The sequence below is a fragment of the Coptis chinensis genome, chromosome 8, assembly GCF_015680905.1.
Source record: "Coptis chinensis isolate HL-2020 chromosome 8, ASM1568090v1, whole genome shotgun sequence".
In the NCBI taxonomy this organism is placed as follows: Eukaryota; Viridiplantae; Streptophyta; class Magnoliopsida; order Ranunculales; family Ranunculaceae; genus Coptis; species Coptis chinensis.
In genome coordinates this window covers 4,778,286-4,789,859 of record NC_141463.1, presented here as the reverse complement: position 1 = coordinate 4,789,859, position 11,574 = coordinate 4,778,286, and positions in this window count along the sequence as shown.

Sequence of the window (11,574 nt, the reverse complement as noted above, 5' to 3'; positions counted from 1 at the left end):
TAGGAACTGATCATATAACCAAGAAGCTAGAACAAGAAGTTTAAGAAACATGGAAGATGGACAAGGAAACATATATATATATATATTACACTATATTAGCATGTAGTTGTTAACAGTTAACACTGTAACACACATAGATATATAGTCAAAAGTGTGCCTAGGCTATATGAGAGGCCTCAGCTGTATCTACACTATATGGTCAACAAGATCATTCACTAGGTTTTCCTAGAAGATTGCATAGCTAAAAGCGGAACCTATAAGCGCCTCCGAAACCAAACCCATCTTTCTAGTTCGTCTCACAGAACTTCACTTTAATCGTCTCCAAACTCCTATAATCCTAACCATCAAGATTTTAGCCCTAAAAGGCAATCATGTTTATGTGCCTCCAAAAACTAATCTACCTAACAATCAAAATCATTATGAAAAACTGCATTTTTTTTTCCCAAAAAACAAGGGAAAAAAAATGGAAGTTAATTCAAATCCTTATCTGATTTTTTTTCTGAAATCCTCATTAAATGTGTTTTGGTTCTTTTTAACAAGTAGAAATTGTTGAAAAGGATACAGAAGCACACTAGATTTATTCAAGCTAACAAGAAGTCGAAGTCCACAAGACATGGATTACAAACTTGATCTGATGAGCTCGGTCACGTCATCACTGATTCACTGATACTTGTCAACTCGCCTAGACAGTCTCTAGCCAACCTTAGTGACTGACGTACGTAACTGACTCCACACCAGCCTTAACAATGGACAACTAGACCAAATATCCAATGTCAGCAAGCAACTTATAGTATGCACATAGGTTTAATTTTGTTGTCTGCAATCTGCTTGGGGTGGATTGGTTAGAAACATTAGCATGCTGCTAAGACCCTCTAGAAACTGGCTTCCATGTGTAGTTAAACCGTACTCTCTTTTCTTTCTCCTTTCTCTGTAAACTTCTTCTTCATTAGCAATAATATAATTTTACTTGTAATAAAGAAAAAAAACCTAGAAAATTCTACCCTAAAAAAAAAGATCCCTCACATTCCACGGTAAAAAACATTTGTCTCAAAGAGCAAAAGTTCAGGTGTCCACTAGGGTAGAACAATTTTTTCTTTATCGATAAGACGATGGAAGATATTGAACTGCAAAATTAACTGAGACCCAAAAACTAGATGGAGATAAGTTTGTAGGACCAAAAGACTGCCATACCCTGCCTATAGGCTAGTAAACCCGAATAAAATAGCTTAAAGCAAAATTGCAACTAAATGGAAAGCAAACACAAACACAAACACCAACACAAAAGACAGAAACCCAAGAAGTGTCACCAAGGTTCTACCAGCTGCTCTACCACCCAGTCTGTCCAAAAAGCCCCTACACCTCATCCCACCCATGTTTCCTTTACTTATGGTACAGATGCATCAGTCATAAATATTCCTCGACATAAAACTCACAGTTACCATATTCTTCGTCACACACAAAATCCTCGAACATCTTACTCCCATCCATCCCCACCCCTTACTTCTCCTCATCTTACCTTTACTATTGTTATCATATGACCCTCAATGCTTACCGACTTCTAGTAGCCTCTCCTCCTCATCCGTTTGACAAGCTTGTTTCCTTTCACTAATGAATCCCTCTTGGACAAATTCTCCCCCTCGTTGTCCTCCTGTCTTCCTGTGACTGATTCTCGCACCACCCCTTTCTATTGGAGATAATCACAAGACAATGAATCTTCTCAAGGAAGTCAACAGCAAAGACAGCTAGCCAGAATGCCAGCTTAGCAGGAGGAATTCTGCCCACATAGGAATGATTCATCCTATTGTGGCAGTCTATAGCCACATGACCATATTTGTTACAGATCTGACATTGAGGCCTTGAGGTTTGAGTTCCAGTGTTGTTGTAACCATTGTAATGTTGAGATCCAGTATTGGTATAGGAATGATTGTTGTAGTTGGAATGGTTATATCCTCTGTCACTATTATTGTTGCCTCTGCCTATGTAATTTCCTCGAGTTTCCTCTTCCACCATTATAGTTATTACCTCTGCCATTTCCTCGTCCACCATTATAAGTTCCTCTTCCAGAGTTTGATGAGCTTCCAGCATAGAAAGCTTGATGCAACTGATCAGAATGTGCTGTAGTCTTGTTGAACTCCTCAACTGATAGTTCTTCACTTAATGCAAGACTATGTAATTCCTCAATAGACACAGGATCATGTCTGGACCTTACGCGTATAGAAGTACAGAAAGCTGCATACTCCTTTGGTAAACCTTTTAAGGTGTGGAAGATTAAATCTCCTTCATCAGTTATAGCTCCAGAAGCAGCTAAGGCATCAGTAATTCTCTTTATTTTATAAAGATATTCAGCCATAGTAGAACCATCCTTCTTGATGTCTTGCAACTGACTTTTTAACTGAAGTACATGAGACCTAGAAAGTGTAGAAAATCTTGTTTCCAGAGCAGTCCATAATGCTCTTGATGTAGGAAGTTCAATGACATATGGAAGAATTTCTTCACTAAGGGTGGAATTTATCCAAATCATTAGCATTTGGTCCTTCTTTATCCAGGATACATAATACGGATTGATTTGAGTGGTAGGATTTCCACCACTATCTAGAACAAATTTAGAAGGACAAGGTTCTGATCCATCTATGAAGCCATTTAAGTCATATGTATTGAAAACAGGATAAAAGCAGAATCTCCACAACAAATAATTTTCTCTTGTGAGTTTGAGTGGAACCATATGAGAAATATTCTGAAAAGAAACAGAGGAGTTTTGAGGTGGTACCACCATTGGTAACTGAGGGTAAAAACTAGAATAATGTTGAAAGATGTGTTCTGAGCTCCATGAATAGTAGATTGTTGAAGATGAGAACTAGTAGTAGAGATTTGAGGATAAGTCCCATATGCTGTTGACTGATTTAAACCACCATGAAAACTTGGATTTGAAGAAGATACTCCATTAAACATTAGATTTGGAGAGTTCTAGATGTATCTAGGATATGTCTGTGTTTCCTCTCCACTACACCATTTTGCTGTGGTGTATGTGGACAAGAAAACTGATGAGAGATACCATTATTTGAAAGAAAAGTCTTAAGTTGAGTACTAATAAATTCACCACCACCATCAGTTCTTACAATCTTAATTTTCATAGTCAAGAAGTTTTCAATGAAAGATTTGAAAGCCTTGCTCTACTCCCATATCTACCACATGTAAACTGGACAATCATACTGGAGCTTTATTGGATGATCCTACTGCTTACAGATCTATTGTTGGGGGTTGGGGGTCTTCAATACTTAACTTGGACTCGACCAGAAATTTCTTTTGCAGTGAATATGATATGTCAGTTCATGCACATTCCAAGATTGCCACATCTTGCTACAGCAAAAAGGATTTTAAGGTACCTCAAAGGTACTATTTCACATGGTATTTGGTTCCGGAAAGGTTCATTAAGCTTGAATGCATACTGTGATGCTGATTGGGCTGGGTGTCCCATGGATAGAAGGTCAATTACAGGTTTTTGTGTTTTCTTTGGCTCCAATCCTATCTCATGGTCAGCCAAGAAACAACATACTATGGCCAGGTCATCTACTGAAGCTGAGTATAGAGCACTTGCTCATACTGCAGCAGAAATCTATTGGTTATGTATTCTTTTCAAAGATTTGTACATTCCCCTATCTCAATGCCCTATGCTTCACTGTGATAACATCAGTGCCATCTCCTTAGCCAGCAATCCGGTATTTCACGCTTGCACCAAACACGTGAAAATTGATTACCATTATGTTCGGGAACTAGTTCTCAGTAAAGCAATCACTATTCAATATTTATCCACCAAGGATCAAATAGCTGATATATTTACAAAGGGGTTGTCAGTACAAAGATTTGAATTTCTTCTATCCAAGCTTTCAGTTCAACATACTCCCTTCAGCTTGAAAGGGGGTATTGGAGATGATCACAAGAAAACGAATCTTCTCAAGGAAGTCAACAACAAAAACGGCTCACCAGAATGCCAGCTCACTAGAATGCCAGCTTACCAGACGGTTACAACAAATCCTGTTTAGATAAATAGAGAACTAAGGTTGTAATAATTGATTTTCAGTAGAATCATTTTATCTTTCACTTTCCTCCTCGTATTCTTTTACATAACCCTAACAGATCCTTTCATGTGAGAGAGAAGAAAATCCTAACAGATTTTTTGATGCGGGAGAGAAGAAAATCCTAACAAATTCATCTTCTACCCTAAATAAAAGAGAACCCTCATGCTCGATGGTCTAAATCTGAGCTCTTCACTACATAATGAGATAATCAAAGGTACAATCCAAAATCTGCAAAACCTAACAATTAACAGTTACAATTGCAGATTTTGAAGAAGCTTACAATCTGATTTTTGGACTGAGACAAAGGTGTCTAAGAGAAAATACAAGTCAAGCAGTAAAAACATAGATGGCAATAATCCATAGTACATAAAAATGACAAAATAAGACACAAATCATAGATGGCAGCAAAAACACATGAGACATTGAAATTCAAAGTCACTTTCGTGGTGTATAGTGTGGCTTGTAGCATGAAACCTATGTAATAAAGTTAGATATACACAAAGTATAAAAGAAGACAAAGAGATGACTTCTTACATTGCAAGCAATATCGAAAACGTGAATTAATGGACTCGTACCAGTGGTAATTATGCTTCATATTCACAACAAGGCACGCACTCAGCTGGTCTGGATACCTCAATTAATGGACTCTCAAGGAAATGACGACGCTCCTCAATACGTCTTTGCTGCTTCAAAACTAGTCTTGAATTTGCAGGAGATAACCCATTATTTTGTGAACTGTCCAAATCAGGATGTTCCATGTTTACCCTTCCTAATACATCTTTGACTCGCAAAATCTCTTCTTCGGCCATAATTCTCCTATGTCCTATCCATTTGTTGTTCTTGAGAAACCCCATTGGAGTGTGATATCTCCTGTTCTTCAGGAAGTGGAACAAGTTCGGTTTATTCTATTAGGGCTACAGAACGTGACCACGTTGTTCCTTCTGCATGACACGCAGTAGCACTGAGGTGGAGAGTAACAGAAGCAACTCATAGGATCTGGGATTCGAAAAGATGCTAGTAGCATATCCCTTGGTGCACATATAAAAATTAGAAATGAAGTATCATGCGGATGCGCGCCATTTGATGATTTTCTCCCTTAGTCATTTGAAGAAAGTGTGTAGCATTTTATCATGATCAGGTAGGTTTTCTTAAATGACTGGAACTTCCTTGAATTTTTTTTTATCAATGCATGCAAACGTTGAAAATGTTGGGGTAGGTTCCATAATCTTTGCTGCTACTGCTTCCTTTACCACACCAAAACCAATGAGCTAAAAATCCCGAGACCAAATTTGCTAGGCCAATCTCATCACCTCCGAAAAATTTATCCTCTCCAATTAAGACCACCGTTGTTACTTGGACTTGAGGCAAAAACAGGAATATAAAGGATTGGCTGGGTAGGAGCTTAAGTCCAAGTCTTTCTAGTCACAATTACCGGCTTGACACAACGCCATATCCCATTGAGGCCGGATTTAACTATTTATGTTTTGAGACGAAAACTATTTTACTTCAGTCAATGCATTGTGATTTAACTGATTGACAGGTAATGGCAAACTTAGATTGGTTTGGGTGGTGCACTCCCCACGTTCTACACCAAAGTCAATCCAGAGGAAATAAAGGAGGGACTTGAAAGTTATCACCATTCACGGGTGTGCCTGTATTGTATCTTTTTGTTTATCCTTGTACTTAAATTCTTATAGCATGAATTAATGTTTGTTTCTTACCATATTTTGCAGGCGTGATACTCTGGATCCTGTTCTGTGACGCCCTTGTTATAATGATCACAAGGTTGAGTTTGGGCTATCCTATTGAAAAAGCAGATACTTAATATCCACACCTTTATGATGAACGTGAAAAATATGTAAGGTTTGAGCTTCTTGCTCGTCTTTGCCCAAATTCCACTGGTAAGGTTTTATTTCAATTAATTTCTTAGTTGCTTAACAATTAAAGTAAAGCTTTTGGTTGGGCTATAGATGTAAGTTGGATTTGTGGAGGTCCGGTCCACCTTTTTCTCAACTGAAAATATATCATATGGTCATACATTTCAGTAACTGGATTTATATTTTTGTTGAACTAGCTAGACAAGTTTACGGTTTATTCTAACACGATACATTATCATCTATATTGTTCCTAACAAAAGTCTTGAATACGTACTTGGATAAGATCTTCCTTCCTAGTCCCCACTCTTGGAGTGATTTTTTGTTCCCAGCGTTGGTTCCTCCAAGCGCTCCAAGGAAATTATCAGCCATACACGTCTCATTTTTTCCACAAAAATAGGGTAGTTACACCTATCACAAAATCTTCAAAATTTCCAATTTTACTAGTTTGTCCCTCAATCATAACTAGAAATGAAATAAAAAGAAAACGGAAACAAAACCAAAAATAGGAATCAAAACATGAAAAATACGATGGATGCATTAAGAACAAACTAACAAGAAGATGATAGTATTGTTATTAACACGTTTTTGCGAGAAGAAGATGAAAAAGAAATACACACGCTTGTTGGTTTATTCTACTTTACATTTTTTGTATTTCTTCTTTTTATTTTCTTTATGAGGGACAAACTAGTAAAATTGGAAATTTTGAGGATTTTGTGACGGTTGTAACTTCCCTCTTTTTGTAGAAAAAATGAGACGTGTATGGCTCAAAATTCCCTTGGAGCGTTTGGAGGAACCAATGCTGGGAGCAAAAAATCACTCCCACTCTTGTTATGCTGACAAAGATAAACCTTCTTCTTCCAAATTTCAACTTCACAAAGGTAATCTCATTATTTATTTTCTCATTTTCAGTGAAAGCTATAATAAATCTTTGTTTGCTACATTATCTTTTTATTCCGACAGGTGTATAGGTGTAACATAGTTCGTCAGTAAATGCAAAATGGAAGAAACGAAAAGTTAAGTCTTTTTCTAAATTGTTCAATACATACAGTATACAAACTACCAATCATTGCATATGCATACAAACTTTTTGTGTCTACAGTTTTCGACTGTGGGGAAATGATTTCTTTAAGCAAAATTCTCAAGGGTAGAGATGCTCAAGAAAGTTTCTGGGTTCCTCTTCAAGATGGTGTTCTAAGACCAGTCATGGTGAGGGATGTGGTAAAGGACCAGGATACGATGTTCGTTCGACATTATGAGAGCTGTATAGTGGAGATATTGCGAGGGCTTCTTCCATTTTGAAGCTCGTCGTGGAGTGGGTTTCACATTCTTAATTTTATATATAAGAACTAAAATTATCTTAAAAGACTTTATTTAATAATATTATGTGTTATTGCATATGTTTTTTAGTGAGGTTGTGAAAAGACACATACTTGGACGTGTTCATGGGAGAATCACGTTGGACAATGCTGTGTTTTTTAACAACAAACAACCTTAGTAGACATTTTCTTATTGGTGGGGAATGGTAAAATGTTAAGTTTTTATTTATTGATATTGAAGTAAAATTTCCAGTAATGAACTATTTACAAAACGAAAAAGGTTTGTGCTTTCATAATGTGATTTTGACCAAGAAAATTAGGGATATGAAATTATTGCAATTTAATATGTACTTTTTAAAATCAAAACATTACTAAATATATATATATATATATATATATATATATATATATATATATATATATATATATATATATATATATATATATATATAAAACTTCTCAAGGTTCGAGTAATGTCTACAATTAATTTGGTTATGACAACAACATTGATTCACTGATGATACTAAATACTTTTATGTTGTTATGAACTATGACTACTGGTTTGAAGATTATATAATCTAAGTATATATTCATGCTTTTTTATCTTAGTTTCAAACGCTATAAACATAGCAACACCACTCTAGTTGTATTGGCAAGAGATGTTGAATCCATCATTACGGTTAACTACCTTTATAGTCACTGAGTGAAAACTTTTGTTTTTTTTTTAATATAATTAAAATTTTAAAATGTTTTTAGATCGATTATATTGAAAATTCATAACGTATCATTTCCAGAGAATATAATGTATATCAGTTATGTTATGTGTAGAGCTTGGTATCGCATATAAGGATGATGAGATCGATTGAAGAGATATTAGTTTTTGCGAAACTTACAATAAGTACATAGGTAAATGTTTTACCAGCAAAACAAAAGAGAATAGGTCCAGTGAATGTTCATATTAAAGGTTATGTTTAATTATGTTTTTTTTTTCAAGAAATAAACTAGCTATATATTCACCAATGCATGTTCATCAGATTGAAAACATTGATAATAAGGGGTTAGTCTCTCTCTCTCTCTCTATTTGTTTTTTTTTCCCCCATATTATACGGTTCCTTTTTTTCTTTTTCTTTTTTTATTTGAAAAGTTTATTTTATTTTTTCCATAGTGTTCCCTCTCACCCTCTTAAGAATTAGGATCTCTCTATACTCCTAAAGTCCAACATTGATGTCTATATACTCTTAAGATATCATTTTTGGTTTAAGACACCGGTTGACAGGAGTCACTTTTTCACTGAGACATTTCAAAATTGTAGCCGATTCTTCATGGATATGGAAATTGGCGACGACCAAGATGAAAATATAATGGGGATACCACATAGCGTGACGAGTGTAGTAACTGATGAGTATTTTGCTCTATTGAACGTGTTTAACCAAACAACGTTTGGATGATCTTGGGGTACATGGTGAGGCACTTGAATTTGGAGACCGCACTATAGAGTCAATTATGTGGGTTCGGCACTAATATCAACATGGTGTTGAAGCAATGGCAAAAGTGGTATTTATATTTGTCATCATTACTTTTTTACATTAATTTTAGAACTCTATGTTAACATCTACGTAATCAAATTCTTTTTCTTATATGTACGGGATACTAGTGAGTTCTGTAGATCTTGAAACAAAAATGTTTCACTATTACCCTACTTTGATGGAGGAAGTCTATGACAAATTGCGCCATTTTGGGATTACTTCAAAATTGCTTTTGAATATTAATCAGGTAAACTCACTCGTATAAGATTTCGTTGAGACATATTGGTCTGCTGGTAATGGTACAATATTTCTTTAGGAACACAATTACACAACATCCTAATTGGTGCACGTTCAGCATTGTAGAAGCCACAAACCCATTTCTCAACCACCTTCCCTTTGAGAATCCAACACTTATAAGGTTAAACAAATCTTAACCTTTACAATAGGAATTGTTTGAACTCTGTTATAACTGGGGTCAATGTAGCAAAGTTCCTATGAGTACGAGAAAGTCATAATGAAGATGATATTAAGTTATAGGTTACTTGAGTTGTTCCTCCATTACAGATACTTTCTTCAGTCAAACGTCAAAGAGATCACACAATATCTACGTAAACTGATGGGTTGTAAAGGGGTGACCGGGTGAGAAAGAAGCTAAATTTGACACCTACTAGAGAATTAGAATCATTTGATCACTATAAGGCAAAACATGAATCCAATGACTGATCATGGAGATCCTTAATGGCATGTTAAAGTAAAGTGTGGTAGAAAAAGAGATCACCTGTCATTCTAAATGCAGAAAATCAATATCTCAAATTAATATGAATAGTGCATGGGAACGAAGAGAACTGCATCTATACAAATGTTATGGCGATCAAATGACCACATTAATTACAAACTTGCGCAGACCAGTTGTGGTTGCGGACGGTGAAGTAGAAAGTCACATCCGATCTTTGCTCCTTTGCACCAAATACTTAGTATGTGCTTGGTGTTTAAGGGAAATTTAAGCACATGCCTAGGTGTGCTGGCAAATGTGTTTTAAAGTGCTCATAGCATGATCGGTCAGGGTACCAAATTCCCTATCAAAAATTACAAACTCTAAATGTCCTCGGGTTTGCCACTAACAGACTACAATAAGTGTCATATCATCCTCAAACCATGACTATCGTGTGCCCACGCCATAGAACCTTCACATGCTTAATGAAGTTTACTTAGTTGTTTGTTCTCTGTACTCACGGACTCTCATTGTTAGTATTACCTGAATCTTAACTAAATTTTAAACTTTGCTTTCGGTAAATTCTAATATACAAAAATCAAGAAACCTTTGGGTGCATATATTATTTACAACCCAACTGCTCATGTTTGAACATGAGTGCATACATTCCTTGCCTTGGTTATACTGTGGAATCCAGTTTCAACTATAGAATGATAGTAGCACTTTTTTGTTATTATTTATTAATTTTTCTAAAATGTTTTGATTGGTTTTTATTAGTGATATTGTACTTGATTATGTGTTATTAACTAATGGGTTTATTCTCTATTATTTAGTTTGAATCATTGGTACGAGTCGGACTCTACTAATGAATGTCTCCAGCCAATAATTCATTTATTCTTCTAACGATCCATTGGAATGGGAAAGGACAAGGATGATCAAGGTACTATGTTTTATCTCTTATTTGATCCTTCATTCTTTTAAACAAGAAATCAAGTATATAGATATTAGTCCTTATTATTCTTTGGGTTTGGGGGAATATACATATAAATGGTGGTGTTTTCTTTCTCTGTAAACCCATTTTCATTATGCTCGTCATATAATCTCAGTTTCTGGGGGTGAATATACTACCCCTTTAACCCAATGTTTTGCAAGTGATAGTTGAACTTAAAAAAGGAAAGCTAAACCCACGACTGAAAACCAAAAGAAGTTGATTCTCCATTCTATATATATTCCTCTTGAGCTCGGACTATTATATTTGAATAACAAGCTGTTTTCTCAAGTTCTCGCTTTGGAAAAACATTGGTCTTAGATCAAACTATAGAGTTGAATGTCTTGCAGTTCTCAAAGGAGTGGAATGTGCCTTGACTAAGGGTTGGCGGCATATTTGGGTAGAAACTAATTCAGAAGCAACTGCTTTAGCCTTCAATATGGATAAGCTACCATGGATGCTGCTACCTAGGTGGATGAATTGCAAAAGGCAGTTGGTAAAGTTCAAGATCTCTTCCATTTGGAGAGAAGCTAACTTTACAGCGGACACGCTAACAAAAGCAGGAGCAACACTTCAGGACAATGTAACTAGTTTAGTAAATGGCAAACCCGACTAGATTCAAAAATGGTAAACTCTTGAAAAAGAGCTTATGCCTTTACTTTATAAAGAAGCAGGATGTTGTCAGTTTAATGCTAATTTGATCTAAAGGTCCTCTTCAAGGGCAAAGGAATTAAATTTTTCAATGGTCAGACTTATAATTCCATTCATGCACTCTGTTTAGTTTACACTATTTTGCTTTAATTTTGCCTTGCATCACTATATAAGTTGGACCTGTGACACATTTTGGAGGCGTGCGGTACATAGTAGCAACATTTAATGATCAGAGATCGCCCTCCAGCTCTCTTCCTTCATGGACACACTTTTTAAAGCTTTTTTTTTGGGTGCCGAAATTATGTTTTGGTAGTTGTTTAATATGAATAAAATGTTCAAAAATATTATTTTTGTAATCACTAATAAACATGATTGGCAGGTATATATTGCACTTGGGAGGTAGTTACAGTTTCAACGTCCCTATGTTA